The sequence below is a fragment of the Cryptomeria japonica genome, chromosome 3 (genome assembly GCF_030272615.1).
Source record: "Cryptomeria japonica chromosome 3, Sugi_1.0, whole genome shotgun sequence".
Taxonomy (NCBI): Eukaryota; Viridiplantae; Streptophyta; class Pinopsida; order Cupressales; family Cupressaceae; genus Cryptomeria; species Cryptomeria japonica.
In genome coordinates, this window is record NC_081407.1 from 885796130 (window position 1) to 885817363 (window position 21234).

Consider the following 21234-nt stretch of genomic DNA (forward strand, 5'->3'; position numbering starts at 1 on the left):
TAAAACTAATGTCTTTCCTCAAGAAGATTCCCAACCCATTCCCATGGATGTGATTATGTCTATGCCTAATAAACCTTCTAAGAGTAGACCTATACCTCCTCATCATGATGGACTTGGTCTTCTTCCTAAACCAAATATTCCTCCTTTGTATGGAGCAGTCCCTCCTCCTTCTTTTTATAGAGAGAAGAGACCTTCTTCTTCTCCTATTATCCAGCCTAAGAGACCACAACCTAAACACCCAAGTGCTAAGGATGAGAACATTCCTCCTCCTCAATCTTCTTCACTTCCTACTAAGACTAGATGAAATCGTTCTGCACGTGAACGCCGATGAAAGCATCGTCTTAGAGCTCAAGCAGCTGCTTCTCAAACTTTGCAATCTCTAAAAACACCTTCAACAAGCATTATTCCATTTTCTCCAAAATCTCCAAAACATAAGATGCATGATGGTCTTGATCCTGTGTGAATCAAAGACCCTATTTTTATAAATCTTGATGATGCTATAGATGAAAATGTTATTCATGATGAAAATGTTACTTCTCTTGCTTCTGATAGTGAATATGAACTTGTTGATATTGATAACCATTTATCTAACGAATTTTCTAAAGCACTTATCCTAGCTCCTAGACAAGAACAACGTGGCTTGGAACATGAACATAGCCCTTGTTTGGATCTTGTGATAGCTCCATCTGCTGTGTTGGATGTTCCTCCTCTAGTGTGTTCCCTGCCTTCCCAAAACATTGATCAGCAAGATCGGGGGGTAGATGACGTGCTAGACTAGTTACATTAGCATAGCAAATTCTCTCCTCCTCTCTTGTGTTACTTCTTCTATATGTTATTCTCATTCTTCTATTTGTTGTCCTTGGTGTTGTCTACTTGAGGACGATGCAAAGCATTGAGATCTCTTTTGGTCTCTCTCATGTTGACTCAAAAGACACATGTGTTCCCTTCTTCTAAGTGACCTTCCTTGATTGGGGAATGAAGAACAATTATGCATACATACATATGATATACATGAATTATCATATAGCATACTGACCCCGAGGAAAGCAAAGTCACCTCATGCTTTGTGTTTTGTGTCTATTATCCTTGGGTTTATCTCACACTTGGGGGCTAAATCCTTGCGATAACGTGCTCCTTTCCCTTTTTCATTTTCTTATATGTATCACTACCTTAAAGCAATCACCCCCGGTGAGGCGTGTGCGATCGCTTTAACGTAGGGGGGCATACATCCCGTTCATATCTTTTCAAGATACTTGAAAATTTCTTGACAAATTTAGCTTTGCCTTGAAAATTTTTGATATCTTTCTTGCATGACTCATAGTAAGGGAACCTTACTACTGACAGTCATGGTTCTCCCTCGTGATCTTCCCTTTTACTTTGTCAATCGAAGTCGTAAGATCCTTAGTCCACTGGGGGCTTGGTGTGTCTTGCCTCCTTGACGTGGTGAAAATCTTTCAATATTGTTTCCTTGTACTTTATCGGAAGTATGAGCATACATACTCCCGCTAAAGTGGGGGCTAAATGTAGCATCCTAAAATTGCGACACTTGCAATTTTGACTGCATTTCGGTCTTCACGATGGTGACGCAACACGCAACCTGAATGGAGACCCCAAAACTTGCTCATGACACCAAAAACTGCATTTTCTTGCATCCTAGCCTAAACCTCCTTTGCACCCTGCTGTCCCGGGAGGTGGGACCAGAGCGCCCAGTGCCCTGGTCCTTCAGGACCACGGCGCCCCCTGGGTCCTATTTTGGGCCCGGTCTCTTTTGGACTTCGGGTCTTTATGTTTGCAAATTGGAAAATTATCTTTCCTGGTCGGCCTAAGGTCGGGAAAATCAATCTATCAGCCCTAAATGACAAGTATATAAACTACATTTTCCTCTTTCATTCGACATGATGGAAAAAGCGTGGAAACTATACTCAAGCATTCAAGCATTCAAGCATTCTTTCAAGCAATTGATCATTTCAAGTCTCCATTCAAGGCTAAGTGTTGCATTCAAGACAAGGATTCAACCATTGAAGAGGAGATCACTTACTACATACTACTACAACATACAACATACAACATCTATACCTTCGCACATAAGGATACAAACATCCTTACAACAAGGTATTAGTACTTGTTTTACATTACAGACATTTACATTTACAGCATTGCTCATTTCTTGGTTAATTCCAAAACCGGGGTTTGACCTAAAGGCAAACCCCTAATCCCTAACCCCCCAATCGTCTTCGCTTTTTTGTGTGTAGGTTGCAGGTACGCGGCTGAAATTGAAGATCTGGAATCCTTGTGCAGAGACGAATAGATCCCCCTTCGTTTCGCAGATTTTTCGGAGGACCATGGTGCTCGGGGGCCATCGTCCCAACAACTTTTGCTCAAATTTGCAGGACAGCACCGTATCGACATTTTACTGCTAATTCCAGGTCTGCAGCTTCATCCTATATCCCTATCTCAGTTTATAAGCGAATCTTTGTCACTTTCTATGCATTCCTAGCTTAATTCTTCTATGCACATTCTTTACAAAAGAGGGTAGCCTTGCTTCCTTAACCCTTGAAACAAATTTAGCATCCAATCTTGCATTGTGTGGGATTGGATCTTGTGGGTTTCAACCCCTCTTTTGAATGTAAAGTCTCTCCCCTAAGTGAAAACCATCAACCCTAGTGAATCTCCCTTCTCTCTCCTTGGAGTTGGAAGAGGGGAGAGCAACTAGGGTTCGATCGCGATTTTCCGCTTTACAGTATATAGTTAGTATTGTGAATGCTCTTGGTACAAAGGTTTATTTACTTCTATGTAATGTTGAAAGAAGGATCTTTTTCAATCTGACATTACCTGTGCAATGGGAGTTTCTTGGTGTGCACATGATAGTGCACTTGAAGAATGAGACTGTAAGTAACAGGTTGTATATGTGGATGTTTTGAAATTCATCTTGGTATACCATGAAGGTATGTATAGTTGGATTTATTAGCACTTGTTGTGGGTGTTATTCTAGCTATGATTGTGACTAATGTTGGTACATTTGAGTAGCCTTGGGAATGTGAGTTTTTTGTGTTCTGGAAGTCAGAGTTATGTTTTTCTTAGTAGATAGCTTCCATTTGTGTCTGGAGGCAATGGCATGATAGAAGGTGGGAGTATCTATGGATGAGATGATACTTCTCTGCATGGGTCTCAATGGTACACAAAGTAAACTATATTTCCTGGTGGTGTGTGATCGAATGGTATATCAGCATTGATGGTCTTTTGAGTCCATGGTTCTCAATGAAATATGTAAGTGTTCGTTATGACAGACAGGTCCAGTGGATTCCTCGATAAGTGGGAGATTGGTGGGAATGTGCCTCGAATTCTCCTGACCATGTTTGGGTTGATCAGAGTAGCGTACACCGATGGAGCAGTAGAGTGTTACCTTCTTGGTTGTTGAACACTTTCTGATTGGTGTGACTTAGGCCGATTGTTACAACTCTGGCCGATGAACTTGACTTCTTGGTTCGGTATCGGCTATCGGGAGAGGTTTTTATTTGTTAAACCGAAGTCACGATGGGTTAGTTGTCTTCCGGCTGAAATGCTTCACTTATCAGCATAGCAGGTTTGAAGTTATCCTGATGACCCGACGAAGTCGACTTCAGTCATCGAAGTAACTTCGGCTTTTGGAAGGACTGCTAGAGAGTTGTGTTGATGACCCGATGGAGCTGGGTTATGCGGTTAGGGTTGCATATCGACTATCGGAATGACTTGTGTAGTTATGTTCTGATGACCCAATGAAATCATCTTGTCAAGCTAGTGATGCAGGTCAGGATAGCAGTTTTGGCTGTGGTCGGATGAGCTGATGAATCTGTGCTCTTGGTATCGGCAATTGGGGTAGCAGCTATCTTCCTGTTCTGATGTCTCGATGGAGACCACTCCTAGTCATCGGAGATCAGAGTGTCTTTTGGAAAGCTATGCCAATACCTGATGGAGTTGCCTTAGGCAATTAGGCTTGTCATCGGCTATCGGAGGTTCCAGTTTGGAGCTGTGCTGATACCCAATGAAATTGCCTTCGGCGATTGGGTAGCATCGGCTATCGGGTTGACAAGCTGAAGGCTATGCCGAAGTCCAATGAAGTCATCTAGTATTGTTCAAGGATCGGAGTAACTACTGAGTGATGTTTTTGATAGGCCGATGAGGTCACCTTCGGTGTTTAGAGATCAGGATAGCTTGGAAGCAATCTCACTGATGGCCCGATAGAGTCATCCGAGATTGGAATGACTTGTGAAGCAATATGCCGATGGTCTGATGGGGTCGTTATGGTCAGGGTAACATCGTAGTGTTGGTTCCGATGAGCCGATGAGGTCCACTCTTGGTTATCGGGAGATCTAGTCTACCTATTGAAGGTTATCCCGATGACCTGATGGAGTTGCTTTCGGTGATCAGGATTACTTGTTCACTATTTGGCCGAAGACCCGATGGTTTGGTGTTGGCATCCTCAAAGAGTGATCGGGGATTGGGGAGACAGTAGGAAGGTTGTGCTGATGACCCGATGGAGCTACCTTTGGTGATCGAGTATCATCGGGGGATCGGCTCTACTGGTTGGAAGTTATACCGATGGCCGATGGAGCGAAGACCGACTGCGAGAGCAAGGTCGAACTGAGATGCAAAATGTGAACACTCGGACACTAATGATGAGATTGTCGGTGTATATGAATATGAACAGACTTGTCTTCTTGATGCATGTGGGATATTGTGTTTCTCACGAATGCAAACTAGCAGTTAGACTTCCTGGTGGTTGGAGTGACTAACTGTCAGAGTGGCCAGAGGAAACTGAAACATAGCTGGACAAATGGAAGACTGTTGGATTCCATAATGGTTATGCAAATTTACACATTGTAATCTTGGCTATTACATATGTGTGACCTGAGATGTAATTAGGAGTAAGTCGAGCGAGCAGCGCTAGCACTGTGGATGAGTGAAATGCTCAGACTGGCACAGAGCAGAAGGCATGGAGTGTCATTGAAGTATGATTGTAACTCTAGAATGATTTGCCTTGCTCAATATGTGATGGGTGTGTAGCCAGAGAGGTAGTTGCAGAGGCTGAGCCGAAGAGAGGCTAAACGGTGGTTGGTCAGAGCAGAACAGAGTGACTATGAAGGGATGCAGAGAGGCTACGTTGTTGTAGTCTTGCATGCCAGTAATCTTGAGGGTTCTGCATGATGTTCTAGCAGAGTTCTGAACTATGAGAATCTAAGAACGAATTCCTATAGTTGCAAACTCTATCTTTATTATAATCTATTTACTATAAATAAAGTAGTCTTGCAATTAGGTGGTGGGTTTTTTCCGTTAAGGGTTTTCCCACGTAAATCTTGGTGTCATTTCTCTATGTGTTTGGATATGTGAATCATCTTTCTGTGTCATCTTAATGTATTGCAAAAGAATTAAAATACTTCCTTGCTTGACAAATTCCTTTAGAATTGACATTAGGAGAGCATTTTCCGTGCAATGCTTTCCTTACCAGTGGTATCAGAGCCATTTAGTTGTGTTATCCTTGTCGGGTAGGGTTGTTTTGTGTCAATTCTATTTTCAGCGGGAGTCTAGCAAAGTATTTTATTTGCAGATTAAGATGGTGAATGCTTCTAGGCGAGTGGAGATTGATAAATTCAATGCTACGAGTTTTGAGTTATGGAAACTCAAGATGGAAGACTTGTTGGTTGATAGGGATCTCTGGGGTGTTGTGATTGCAACCGCTAAGCCTTAATCATGATGCTATGAAGACTAGGTACCGTGGGTCTTTGGCAGTGATGCAGATTCATCATGGATTGGTGAATGTTCTTCATGTGACTGGAGATGTTAACATCTTGAAGATTCATCAGGGATCTTTGGTAGAGATGTTGTAATCCTTAGTTAGGATGTGTTTGTGTTAGGATATACTCTTGAGATGAATTGAGAGTTGTGACATAATGTGTGTATGTTCATGTGGAGCATATGATCTCTTTGGTTGAGATGTTTTAGATCATGGTTGTCATGTTTAAATTCCTGATTCTGCAGTTGGAATTTTGACAATGATCTTGTTTCTATTTTTCAGTTTTGAGTACACTGATCATTTGTCGGGTACTTCCTGATAATGTGGTTATGCATTTGGAGTTTGGCATTTGTTGATCAGTTACAAGTGCTCATGGATACATGGAAACAATAGATGGTGTTGTCTTTCTCTTATGACTAGAGATATATGTGTTGGAATGTTTTAAGAGGTCCAACTGAGAGGCACTCATCTATGATAACATAGTTAGCATTTTGAAGTGAAGAAAGGGTATGATACAGGGTACTGTGAAGACTTGCTTGCAGGTTCTTTGTATACAGTTAGTATTGTGAATGCTCTTGGTACAAAGGTTTATTTACTTCTATGTAATGTTGAAAGAAGGATCTTTTTCAATTCTGACATTACCTGTACAGTGGGATTTTCTTGGTGTGCACATGATAGTGCTCTTGAAGAATGAGACTGTAAGTAATAGATTGTATATGTGGATGTTTTGAAATTCATCTTGGTATACCATGAAGGTATGTATAGTTGGATGTATTAGCACTTGATGTGGGTGCTATTCTAGCTATGATTGTGACTAATGTAGGTACATTTGAGTAGCCTTGGGAATGTGAGTCTTTTGTGTTCTGGAAGTCAGAGTTATGTTTTTCTCAGTAGATAACTTCTATTTGTGTCTGGTGGTAGTGGCATGATAGAAGGTGGGAGTATCTATGGATGAGATGATACTTCTCTACATGGGTCTCAATTGTACACAAAGTAAACTGTATTTCCTGGTGGTGTGTGATCGAATGGTATATCAGCATTGATGGGCTTTTGAGTCCATGGTTCTCAATGAAATATGTAAGTGTTCGTTATGACAGACAGGTCCAGTGGATTCCTCAGCAAGTGGGAGATTGTTGGGAATGTGCCTTGAATTCTCCTGACCATGTTCAGGTTGATCAAAGTAGCCTACACCGATGGAGCAGCAGAGTGTTACCTTCTTGGTTGTTGAACACTTTCTAATCGGTGTGACTTAGGCCGATCGAGACAACTCTGGCCGATGAACTTGACTTCTTGGTTCAGTATTGGCTATTGGGAGAGGTTGTTATTTGTTACACTGAAGTCCCGATGGGTTAGTTTTCTTCCAGCTGAAATGCTTCACTTATCAGCATAGCAGGTTTGAAGTTATCCTGATGACCCGACGAAGTCAACTTCAGTCATCGGAGTAACTTCAGCTTTTGGAAGGACCGCTAGAGAGTTGTGTTGATGACCCAATGGACCTGTGTTATGCGGTTCAGGTTGCATATCAGCTATCGGATTGACTTGTGTAGTTGCGTTCTTATGACCCAATGAAATCATCTTGTCGGGCTCGTGATGCAGGTCAAGATAGCAGTTTTGGCTATGGTCCGATGAGCCGATGAGTCCGTGCTCTTGGTATCAGAGATCAGGGTAGTAGCTATGTTCCTATTCTGATGTCTTGATGGAGACCACTCCTAGTCATTGGAGATTGGAGTGTCTTTTGTAAAGCTGTGCTGATACCCGATGGAGTTGCGTTAGGCGGTCAGGCTTGTCATTGGCTATCGGAGGTTCAAGTTTGGAGTTGTGCCGATACCTGATGAAGTTGCCTTCGACGATCAGGTAGCATTAGCTATCAGGTTGACAAGCTGAAGGCTATGCCAAAGTCTGATGAAGTCATTTAGTATTGTTTGAGGATCAGAGTAACTGCTGAGTGATGTTTCTGATGGGCCGATGAGGTCACCTTTGGTGTTTAGAGATTGGGATAGCTTGGAAGAAATCTAAATGATGGCCTGATAGAGTCATCAGAGATTGGAATGACTTGTGAAGCGATATGCTGATGGTCTGATGTGGTCATTGTGGTCAGGGTAACATCACAGTGTTGGTTCCAAAGAGTCGATGAGGTCCACTCTTGGTTATCGGGAGATCGGGTCTACCTATTGGAGGTTATCCCGATGACCTGATAGAGTTGCTTTCGGTGATCGGGATTACTTGTTCACTGTTTGGCCGAAGACCTGATGGTTTGGTGTTAGCATCCTTAGAGAGTGATTGGGGATTGGGGAGGCAGTAGGAAGGTTGTGTTGATGACCCGATGGAGTCGCCTTTGGCGATCAGGTATCATCGGGGGATTGGCTCTACTGTTTGGAAGTTATACCGATGGCTAATGGAGCGGAGACCGACTGCAGGAGCAAGGTCGAACCAAGATCCAAAATGTGAACACTTTGACACTAAGGATGAGACTGTCGGTGTATATGAATACAAACCAACTCGACTTCCTCATCCATGTGGGATATTCTGTTTCTCACGAATGCAGACCAACGGTTAGACTTCTTGGTGGTTGGAGCGACTAACTGTCAAAGTGGCCAAAGGAAACTGAAACACAGGTGGACGGATGGAAGACCATTGGATTCCATAACGGTTATGCAAATTGACACATTGTAATCTTGGTTGTTACATATGTGTGACCTGAGATGTAATTAGGAGTGAGTTGAGCGAGCAACGCTGGCACTGTGGATGAGTGAAATGCTCAGACTAGCATAGAGCAGAAGGCATGGAGTGTCCTTGAAGTATGATTGTAACTCCGAAATGTTTTGCCTTGCTCAATGTGATATGGGTGTGTAGCCAAAGAGGTAGTTGCAGAGGCTAAGCCGAAGAGAGGCTGAATGGTGGTTGGTCAGAGTAGAACAGAGTGACTATGAAGGGATGCAGAGAGGCTATGTTGTTGTAGTCTTGCATGCCAGTAGTCTTGAGGGTTCTACATGATGTTCTAGTAGAGTTCTGAACTATGAGAATTTGAGAATGAATTCCTATAGTTGCAAACTATATCTTTATTGTAATCTGTTTCTTGTAAATAAAGTAGTCTTGCAATTGGGTGGTGGGTTTTTTCCCCTAAGGGTTTTCCCACGTAAATCTTGGTGTCATTTCTCTATGTGTTTGGATATGTGAATCATCTTTCTATGTCATCTTAATGTATTGCAAAAGAATTAAAATACTTCCTTGCTTGACAAATCCCCTTAGAATTGACGTTAGGAGAGCGTTTTTCATGCAATGCTTTCCTTACATACCTCCTCAAAGAGAGATCAGCCATTGCATAGACATTACACTAGGTACTACCCTACCTAGAAAGGCAGCCTATAAAATGGCCCTTGAATAAAATGCAGAAGTTGCAAGATAGATCCAAGAGTTACTTGAGAAAGGGTTCATTAGAAAGAGTATAAGCGCATGTGCAGTCCTGACAGTGCTATCTCCTAAGAAAGAAGGGACATGGAGGTTATGTACCGACTCTATGGATATGAACAGGATAAAAAGAAGATATTGGTTCCCAATGTAGAGAATAGAGGATTTGATGGATTGTCTAGGAGAGGCCAAGTAATACTCCAAAATAGACTTGAAAAGTAGTTATCACCAAATTAGGAGCAGAGATGGAGACCAATGGAAGACAACATTTAAGAGCAATGAAGGCTTTTTTGAATGAATGGTAATGCCATTTGGGCTTTCTAGTGCCCCCAGGTTAATGAATGAGGTTATTAAGCCCTTTATCAATCATTCTGTGGTAGTATACTTGGATGATATACTGATTTTCAGTAAGGATAGAAATGAACATCGGATGCACTTGGATTTGTATTGAAAAGGTTGCATGAGGAGAAGTTGAAGGTGAACTTGGACAAGTGTGTTTTCTTATATGAGGAATTGGTGTTTCTTGGATTTGTTGTTTCCAAAGGTAATCTGAGAATGGATCCATCTAAGGTGGAGGCAATCCTTAATTGGACCACACCTAAATCTGCAAGTGAGGTAAAAATTTTCCATGGCTTAGCAAGTTTTTATAGGAAGTTTATAAGAAATTTTAGTGGGGTTAGTGCTCCTATGATAGATACCATCAAGGGTGGAAGAAAGTGTCAATTTGCTTGGAATCATGAAGCTAATAAGTCTTTTGAGTATTTGAAAACAAAGATTGCAGAGCAGCCCATCTTAGTCCTTCCTGATTTTCATAAGGTATTCACTATTGAATGAGATGCATCTAAGAAAGCTATAGGAGGAGTCTTGAGTCAAGAGGGTAGGCCTGTGGCCTTTTTTAGTGAGAAGTTAAATGAAGCAAAATAAAAATATTCAGCCTATGATCTAGAGATGTATGCTTTGGTACAATCTCTTAGGAAATGGAGACATTATTTATTACCTATGGAATTTGTTGTTTATACTGACAACCATGCTTTAAGATTTTTGAATAGGTGAGAGAAACTCAATCACAGGCACATGAAATGGATGGATTACCTTCAAGATTTCACAATCACTATCAAGCATAAGAAGGGAGTGGCCAACAAATTTGTAGATGCCCTTAGTAGGAGGAACTTGGTAATCCAATAGATTCAATTAGAAAGCATGGGAATCACTGCTATGAAGGACATGTATCAAGAAGATGCAAATTTCAAGGAGGCTTATGAGGTTTGTCAAGCTATGAATGAAAGGTATCATATTGATTTTTTTGAGTATATGCTTCAATAAGGTTTACTTTTCAAGGGTAGTTAGTGATGAATACTAAGAGGGGGGGGTGAATTAGTATGTTAAAAATCTTTTCTGTTAAACACTTTGCAAGACTAGCAGTAAACGGGTAAAATAGTTTAATAGACAAACCAGTTAACAAACATGCAAACCAAATAGCTAATAATGCATTTACCCACAGAAGCACAAACACCATAACACAAGATATTTTGACATGGAAACCCAAATGAGAAAAACCACGGTGAGATGGAACTCACAAGTCACTATCTATAGAATAGGAACCAGACCGGTTAAGGTCTTACAGTGTTCTTTACCAGAACAGATCCTGTTAGGAATCTCAATCTGTGTTAGGAGACAAGACCTATTAAAGACTACCTTGCTAGAGGATTTTAGATCCATAGATGTGAACCACCTTGTTAGAGGATTTACAAGAGGCTTTTGGGCCTACCCAGTTAAGGGCTACACACTTGTCAAAGATGTGAGTAATCAACAAGTGTTTGATCTAGCTAATAGCACATACTACTTGGTTAGATCCTTGATAGCTCATTCTTAATGCGCTATTGCATTACTTCAGTCTTCTACACATTCATAATCTCTCCAACTCCTCAACCACCTTAAACCCTAGCTGCAATATCAACTATCGCAACAACAATAACAACAACTTCCTAAAACCCTAGACATGATGTCCTTATAAAGGAAACTAATTTCATGTCGGTCCAATAGGATTACATCACAATTTCCTAGGTTCAATGAACCTAGACATACTAGGTAATACGTCACAAATAGCATTGCTACAGTATCGACACCATCAAACAATCGGTGGGTAACTCATCACAAAGTATTACCGGTTCATACAAAGTGTCGGTTGCCGGTTTGACAAAAATGAAGACTAGTAGAAATGTGTTATGCCGCTTTAAAACCTCATACTACTTGAGGTCAACATGTCACTTTAGACTGGGAAACACATTCTGCAAAACATCAATAGTCTAAAGACTATAATACAACATACCGGTTGTGCTTTAACTCATACATATAAAGAGGATCTCAATGCAGGTGTGTGTCCATCAATGACAATCACAACATAAACATCAAAAATGCCAAAAATCTCTTCCTTTGGCATTGATGGCAACACTTAGGAAAATAAAAAATTGACATCTAAGTGTTTTACAACAAAATCATGTCATTTGCAAAATTGTTCCCCCTAAGCATATACACTATCCGTTTGACAATACAATGTATAACAATTTTGCATAAAGAGCATAAAGAGGATAAACATTGAGATCTACAGAGCATATAATCAAAATTTGATTACCAGATACTTCTCCAAATAGAATTCTTCTCCCCCTTTGCCAACAATGACAAAGTACAGCTAAACAACCCTGTTTCCATTTGATATTAAAAAATAATAAAATTTTATGACAACAAGGAATGATACTTGTCAAAAACAGATTTAAAGTCCTGCAAGAATTGTTTCATCGACAAAGACCATGACTCAAGTAGGGAGGTGGCTACTTCTTGCTCTGTCTGCATCTGGGAGACTTGTTCTTCCATGGCATCGATTGTGCTCATCTCCTGTGTAACTATTAAGGCATCCAGGTTCAGATAGCACTTATGAAGAATTTGCAATCGTGGGAGTAGAACCAGTTGTAGCTCCTGCAAATCTCTAGAGCGAGTGCTGATCTCTTGCTCCATTTTTGCTGGCTGGATGTGAAACTAGTGAATGGTTTTCCCATAATTTGTAAAGGAATCATAAGGCGGCTTGAATGTGCTCAAGTAGGACTGCAAGTCCTTTTCAAGTTTTTGCTTCTGAGCAAGCACATCATCATAGAACAGATGGGGTTGGCAGATTTTGCTGAGTAGAAAATTCCCCTCATCTAGAGCATCCCTTATATCCTATTGTCCTTTCTTTAGTTCAGTCTGGAGCTCATTCAACTTCTTCACCAGAGCTATATTAAGATCTTTTTTATGCTTCTTCTTGACATTAGCCTCTGCTGCCTCTTCAAGGCTCTGCACCTGATCATCTACTACTGTGCATAGGAGCTTAAGTCTAGCTAGTGATGAATCAGTGTTTGGAAGATTTGTACCAGGTATCAAATCAGTAAGCGTATCCATAGCTGCTTGGATTACATCTTGCTCCTTCTTCCATTGAATGATTTCAAGGCACTCTTGAGCTACCTTGATGCTCTGCATTAGCTCTGTTTCACTTGCAGACTAGAGATCTATAGGACTGGTGAGATCAGGTGGTTTAGCTTGACTCATGGTTGCCTTCAGAGTCTCCATCTATGTGCTCTTCACTGCTTCGCTCCTCTTCTTTGCTTCCTTGTCCTCCTCAACCTTTTTCTTTTCTGCTTCCTTCTTCTTCTCCTATTCCTTATCTTCTTCTTCCTTCTTCTTCCTCTCTGCTTCCTTCTTCTTCTTCTTCTCCTCTTCATCTTTCTTCTTTTTCTCCTCTTCATCCTTCTTCTTCTTCTCCTCTTCATCCTTCTTCTTCTTCTCCTCTTCATCCTTTTTCTTCTTTTCTTCTTCTTCCTTTTTCTGCTTCTCTTCTTCTTCCTTTTTTCTCTTCTCTTCTTCATCCTTCTTCCTCTTCTCTTCTTCCTTTTTTCACTTCTCTTCTTCATCCTTCTTCCTCTTCTCTTCCTTTGCTACTTCCTGTCTATCCTCAGCTTTCTTCTCCTGTTCAGCCTATTGCTCTTCTCCTATTGCCTTAGATGGTATCTCCTAGGTAACATCTTCTCCGTCCAAGGCATCGACATCAATAGTGTCAACCGGTTCATCAACCAAATTTCCTTCATCATCAAGTACTTCACCTGATTTGGATATAACCAGTTCTTTCTCAGCTTGCTGGTTGGCTTCAGCCACTCGATGCATCTTTAGAGCATCTAGAGCATGAGTGTGTGTATCCTTGAGTACTTCCTTACCTTTTCCTTCTAGTAATAGGAGTCTTCTTCTTCTCATGAAGAAAAGACCTTTGTATTTGTTCATTACATCAAATAGTTCTGAATTTGATACATCAGGAAAGTGTTCAGCAAAAACTTTTTCTCTTATTTCTTGTTCCAGCTCTATGGCAATGCGCCATTTATTGTCTAAGGACTTATACAAAGAATCTAGTGTTTCAGATCTAATTTATGAAGGGGACTGGTCATTAATACATAAATATTGAATTATTTCTTTTTCCACCACCTCCTTTTCATCATCATTAAAGTCATCAAAATAATCAATTAAATCATTCAATACTTTTCTCCTAATGTTTTTGATAGTTATTTGACAATGTGTCAAAGGTTTGTAGGAGGAGATATCAATATTTACAGGTGTAGATGATGTCGGTTCATCCTTTGTCTTCCTCTTTGCTTGACGTGTTTTCTTTGGCTTTTCCTCAAACAAGGTTTCTTCTGAGTCTTGAGAGGTGTTCCTTGTCTTCCTCTTTCTCTGGAACACTTTATCCTATGTAGCTTTCGGGTTTTTCTTGGCTGGTGACTGCTTGGTCACTTTTGGAGTTCTAGTAGTAACCGGTGTGGATGCTGCAAGCACTGCCTTTGCCTTCTTCACTGCCAGTTCCTTTTCTTTCATTGCTGGTGGTTCCTCAATTGGTGCTATCCTCTCTAGGTAGGTGTCAGTTCTCTTTGCCTTAGGATCAAGCGGTGAGGCAATAAGGGTAGAGGCATACCCTTCTAGCATATCATACATCACCTCATAGCCCATTGGCTCCACTTCTTCCTGTCTAGGCTCAACAGCCTCCATTATGCATTTATCTACTTGGATGGTGAAGCAGATATTGTCTTCATTTTTCTTGATGATGTCACCTGATATCCTCACTCTTTGGCTCATCTTCCTTCTGAACTCATCAAAATACTTGTTTAGAATATTAGGGTAACCGGTTCCAAGTGCTTCAATGATTTCCTTGATTTGCTTGGTTAGCGGTTGGTCACCAAACCACTGAACATCTCCTACTCCTAGGAAGTAGCCTTAGAAATAGAAGAACAACCCAGCCAGTAGTTGTCCAAACTTAAACCTAAGTGCATTATCCTGTTTGATCACCTTTAGATTCAATAGGAGTTGTCTCTGCATACCGGTGCATAGATCAAATGATGTGTCCTCCTTTATCATCTGGTAAGTGGCATTTACCATTGTAGCAAATACAGAGTTAATCTTGCTAGCTGAGAATGTCCGGTAGCCAATCACCATACACACATACTTCACTAGATAGTCCTTGATAGGATTTATTGTCATGCCTCGTGAGTTGCACATTGAACCGGAGAGCTTGGCCATTTCAGTTTTGCTTCCCATTCTTAGGGCTGGCACTTCCCCTATGTTGTAGAATCCAGTGACTGCATGAATTTCCTGCGGCGTGATGTCATGTGTCCTCTCCAGGTACATCTTATCACCATGGACTTCTCAGAATGATCCTTATGTGATCTTTTGTGAAATCTTCCAGGAAGTAGACAACATTGTGGAGCTTTTTCTTTTCCAAAATATTAAACTCTGGTTTGATCTTCTTATCTTTACTACAAAATAAACCTAACTGGGTGTGGATAGCTAGAGACCCTAGGTCTTCTATTTTGCAATCTATGTAGTCGAAAATTCCCTCTTCTACTATCACACCAACCCGAACTTGTGATAGAGCATTATACTTGGACTTCCATTGAATAAATTTTGCAGACTTGACAGATGCACTAGAACTAGTATGAGATGCGGAAGCCATGATAGAAATCTTAGGAACTTGAGAAATACCTTTTGAAACATGTGAAATTAGGGCTTGCCGATTCTTCTTCACTTCACACTCTATGAGTTGCTAAATCACCACTTTGAGTTCTCCACTTGGCCATTTCCAATTTGAATTTGAATCTCCTTCGTGGTTTCTTAATTTCTCAAAATCTCTGCTCAAATCACCTTTTCGTTGCTCTTCTCTTTGAAAAACTTTTCTTCGCTCAAAAACTAATAGTGAGAAATGATTTGTAAAATGCTTTTATACATATTCCTCACCTACCATCATTAATGCTCCTTCATTAGGGCGTAAACCCTAATTCACCCTTTCTACCATTTTCGATCTTCTTCCAAATGATAGGTATAACATACTGGTTAAGATCTTTTACCGGTGTAAACCGAGGGTTCAAAACATTTTGCTGTTTGCTCCCCCTAAGCTTTTCAAAAGCTTAGTTTGTCGGTTCCGTGATTTCCACACTAGGTGCAGAAACCGGTTCCTCTTGTAACACCGTTGGTTTCTTCTTCCAGGTTTTGTTCATATCCGCTTGAACAGTGTCAACATCAATGTCTCCTTCCGGAGTGACCAGTATATCATCAAATATGTCCTTTCTTGATCTACAGAATCTGGCAATGTGACCCGGTTTGTTGTAGTGATAGCAGACCAATCTAGGTGCTCTCCAAGGTCCATTGTTCATGTTTCCATTGTATTTAGTGATGAATACTAAGAGGGGGGGTGAATTAGTATGTAAAAAATTTCTATGTTAAACACTTTGCAAGACTAGCAGTAAACCGGTAAAACAGTTTAATAGACAAACCAATTAACAAACATGCAAACCAAATAGCTAATAATGCATTTACCCATAGAAGCACAAACACCATAACATAAGATTTTTTGACATGGAAACCCAAATGGGAAAAACCATGGTGAGATGGAACTCACAAGTCACTATCTACAGAATAGGAACCAGACCGGTTAAGGTCAGACCAATTAAGGTCTTACAGTGTTCTTTACCAGAACAAATCCTGTTAGGAATCTCAATCTCTGTTAGGAGACAAGACCTATTAAAGACTACCTTGCTAGAGGATTTTAGATCCACAGATGTGAACCACCTTGTTAGAGAATTTACAAGAGGCTTTTGGGCCTACCCGGTTAAGGGCTACAGACTTGTCAAAGATGTGAGTAATCAACAAGTGTTTGATCTAGCTAATAGCACAGACTGCTCGGTTAGATCCTTGATAGCTCATTCTTAATGCGCTATTGCTTTACTTCAATATTCTACACATTCATAACCTCTCTAGCTCCTCAACTATCGCAACAACAATAACAACAACTTCCTAAAACCCTAGACATGATACCCTTATAAAGGAAACTAATTTCATGTCGGTCCAATAGGATTACATCACAATTTCCTAGGTTCAATGAACCTAGACATACTAGGTAATACATCACAAAAAGCATCGCTATAGTATCAGCACCGTCAAACAATTAGTGGGTAACTCATCATAAAGTATTACCGGTTCATACAAAGTGTCAGTTACCAGTTCGACAAAAATGAAGACTGGTAGAAATGTGTTATGCTGCTTTAAACCCTCGTACTGCTTGAGGTCAACATGCCGCTTCAGACTGGGAAACACATTCGGCAAAACATCAATAGTCTAAAGACTATAATACAACATACCGGTTGGAACAAATACTGGTAATCATTTGGTGTTTCTTGGATTTGTTGTTTCCAAAGGTAATCTGAGAATGGATCCATTTAAGGTGGAGGCAATCCTCAATTGGCCCACACCTAAATCTACAAGTGAGGTAAGAAGTTTCCATGGCTTAGCAAGTGTTTATAGGAAGTTTATAATAAATTTTAGTGGGGTTAGTACTCCTATGATAGATACCATCAAGGGTGGAAGAAAGTGTCAATTTTCTTGGAATGATGAAGCTAATAAGTCTTTTGAGTATTTGAAAACAAAGATTGCAGAGCAGCCCATCTAAGTCCATCCTGGTTTTCATAAGGTATTCACTATTCAATGTGATGCATCTAAGAAATCTATAGGAGGAGTCTTGAGTCAGGAGGGTAGGCCTGTGGCCTTTTTCAGTGAGAAGTTAAATGAAGCAAAATAAAAATATTCAACCTATGATCTAGAGATGTATGCTTTGGTACAATATCTTAGGAAATGGAGACACTATCTATTACCTATGGAATTTGTTGTTTATACTGACAACCATGCTTTAATCTTTTTGAACAGGAAGGAGAAACTCAATCACAGGCACATGAAATGGATGGAGTACCTTCAAGCTTTCACATTAACTATCAAGCATAAGAAGGGAGTGGCCAACAAAGTTGCAAATGCCCTTAGTAGGAGGAACTTGGTAATCTAAGAGATTCAATTAGAAAGCATGGGAATCACTACTATGAAGGACATGTACCAAGAAGATGCAGATTTCAAGGAGGCTTATGAGGTTTGTCAAGTAATGAATGAAAGGTATCACATTGATTTTCCTAAGTATATGCTTCAAGAAGGTTTAATTTTCAAGGGTAGTCATCTTTGTATTCCTAATTTCTCAATGAGGGAGAATATTGTCAAGGAAAAGCATTATGGGAGTTTATCAGGACATTTTGGACTTGATAGACACTTGAGTTGGTTAGAAGGTTTTATTTTTGGCCAAGAATGCAATCAGATGTGAGATAATTTGTTTCAGAGTGTGCGGTGTGTCAAAGAGCTAAACATACAAGTTCAAATGTAGGCCTCTATACTCCTTTACCAATCCCTACCAAATGTTGGGATTCAGTTAGTATGGATTTTCTCTTAGGCCTTTCTAGGACTAAATCAGGTTATGATAGTGTCTATCTTGTGGTAGACTGGTTTTCAAAGATGGCATACTTTTTACCATGCAAGGTTACACATGATGCTTCTAATACTGTAGGTTTATTCTTCAAGAAAATTGTCAGACTTCATGGGTTACCCTTGAGCATTATCTTGGACAGGGATCCTAAGTTTTTAGGACACTTTTGGAAAAATTTGTGGCATAAGTTGGGGACTAACTTGTGTTTCTCTTTTGCTTATCAGTTGCAATCTGATGGGCAGAGTGAGGTAATAAATTGGTCCCTTGGAAACTTGTTAAGGTACTTGACCAAGGAGCATGGAACTGTTGGTATTTTGGTATGGTTTTGTCATTGATGTCAACATCTACTAAACACTTATCAACTCTGTTACTTTGGAGAATTAGCAACATTCATTGGCAAGCAAGTGATTCATGCATAGTCACCGGTATCTGGTACACTGGCAAGATATAATGATCACCGGCACTTGGAATGATATGGAAAACACTTGGTTATGTCGAAGACATTGTGTGGACACTTTGTTTTGGAGTTTTGTTTATTGGTATATTCATATTTGCATATTTGTTGTTACCAGCAAATAGGTCCAAGGTTACACCGGTAGGTTTATCTTTTCCAGATCAGCATGACACACTATGGAGATGATTAATTATTGTTGTAAATACATTAAGCCAACATGTTCAATCGGTTATTGCATCGAATATTGTATTATTTGTAAAATGTTTTATTGTAATATCTTGTAGAGCCGACCTACTAAAATTGGTCTTAGGTTATGGTATAAATGTAAGATCTTATTTGTAAGATCATATGTGGAATGCAAAAAAGGATTGTGTGAAGGTATATGCGAGAATAAGCAGAGCTATACATGCAGACATCATTTGAAGATTGAAGGAGGGTTTTTGTGAAGGCAATCAGAACTACACCAGTACTGAATCCAACATATGAATATGCTATTTTGTTCAGTACATTATTATTGGATTTAACCATCCAACTGTAGTGAGTGTGACTCCCATTTTGTGATTGAGTAGTGAGCTCTAGACGCTTGGCCTTTTTGCATGTACAGACCCCATTTATGTACACTTACTATCTGCAGTAGTATCATCTGATTGTGGGTAAGGTTTCCCACTATGGTTTTCCCCTGACAAGGTTTCCAGGTAAAAATATTGGTGTTATGTGTTGTGGATAACTTTTTTTTTATGTTTCATACACTAATCATTACCGGTATAGCAATTAACTATTAAAACTGTCTACTGGCATATTAAACTAGTTTATCGGTATTAAGCATTAAGTTGGTTAAGTTGTTTTTGGTTTGAATTTATTTGACAACTGATTCACCCCCCCACTCCCCTCTTAGCTATCTCTGGGACCTAACAATTGGTATCAGAGCTTAGTCCTCTTTTGCAGAAAATTTAATAGCTTGAGGAGATCCAATGTCTACTAACTATTTCAGGAAGGACAGTCCTAAACTTGATGGAACCAACTATGGCATATGGAAGATCAGAATGGAGATACATCTAAATTGCATTGGAAAGGACATCTGGGATGTTACAAAAAATGGTTATACTGCTCCTACTCAAAGTCAACCCACTCCACCCAACTTGAATAAAGATGAGGAAAATGACTGCAAAGCAAGAGAAGCACTTTTGAGCGCATTATCAGATCAACAAATCATGGGACTATCAGATAGGTCTACTGCTAAAGCTATTTGGGATCATTTAGAAACATTGAATCAAGGAGATTCCATAGTCAAAATTACAAAACTTGAAAGCTTTCGGGTCAAGTATGAACATCTGAAAATGGAAGAAGATGAAAGGATTTCTGCTTTTATGGAAAGAGTAAATGAAATTGTTTTGGGTATTAAATGTTGTGGAGGAACCTTTAAGTGAAGATGAAATTGTTTCAAAAGTTTTAAGAGGATTGCCACCGGCATATAAAATGAAAGTCATTGCTATAAATGAGTTAAGAACAATGCCTAATACATCAGTTACTAGGGATACACTAATTGGGAAACTTTCAGCTTTTGAAATTGAAGAATTTGGTCCTGTTGCTACTATAAAGATAGATTTGGCCTTTAAAGTATCAACATCATCTGCTCCATCATTTGACAAATCTGATTCCACAGTAACTAAGGATCCACCAGTATAGAATGAAGATCCAGTTACCCCGGTATCATCTAAGGATTCCATAGTAACTGAGGAACAACAGCAAACAAAGACACCCCGGTATGTAAGACTGAATCATTTTGAAGATCAAATAATTGGAAACATATTTAAAGGAGTTATGACAAGAGGAAGATTGGAAAATGAAGAGGTATGTCTTATTTCTCAAATTGAACCATCATCTATTAATGAGGCATGCGAAGATAAATTTTGGATTAAAGCTATGGAAGAAGAATTAGAACAAATTGAGAAAAACAACACTTGGACATTAGTTCCCCAGCCTAAAGACAAAAATGTAATTGGAACCAAATGGGTTTTTAGAAACAAACTTAATGAAGATGATAAGGTTATCATAAATAAAGCAAGCCTAGTGTGTAAGGGATATTCTCAGAAGGAAGGAGTTGATTACAATGAAACCTTTGCACCGGTAGCTAGAATTGAGGCTGTCAAATTGTTTTTGGATTTTGCAGCACACAAGAACTACAAAGTTTATCAAATGGATATTAAATGTGCATTTTTAAATGGAGATCTTGAAGAGGAAGTGTACATTGAACAACCGTATGGATTTTATTTGACAAATGACAATGATATGGTTTGCAGGTTAAGAAAAGCTTTGTATGGATTAAAACAAGCTCCAAGAGCTTGGTATGCAAGATTGGATAAGTATCTTTTAAAGATTGGTTTTACTAAAGGAAATGCTGACAACAATTTATATTATAAAGTAAGTAATGATGACATTGTGATTATAGAAGTATTTGTTGATGATATAATTGTTACTACTTATCAAATTGCCATTAGTTTCATATCCAAAGTCATACTATATATTCTAGTCGGTTAGTATTACCGAATCATGCAGTCGGTACACACAGAGAAGTCAGTATGAACAGTCTAGTCGGTTACAGAAGAAATCAGTATTCACCGAGTTGTTTACTGAGTAAAGTTTCATGGCTACTGAGTGGTAAAGTTAACTCACCGAGCTGATATTCACCGAGTGAAACGTTTTACCAGATACATTGAACCTGGACATGCACATGAAAAC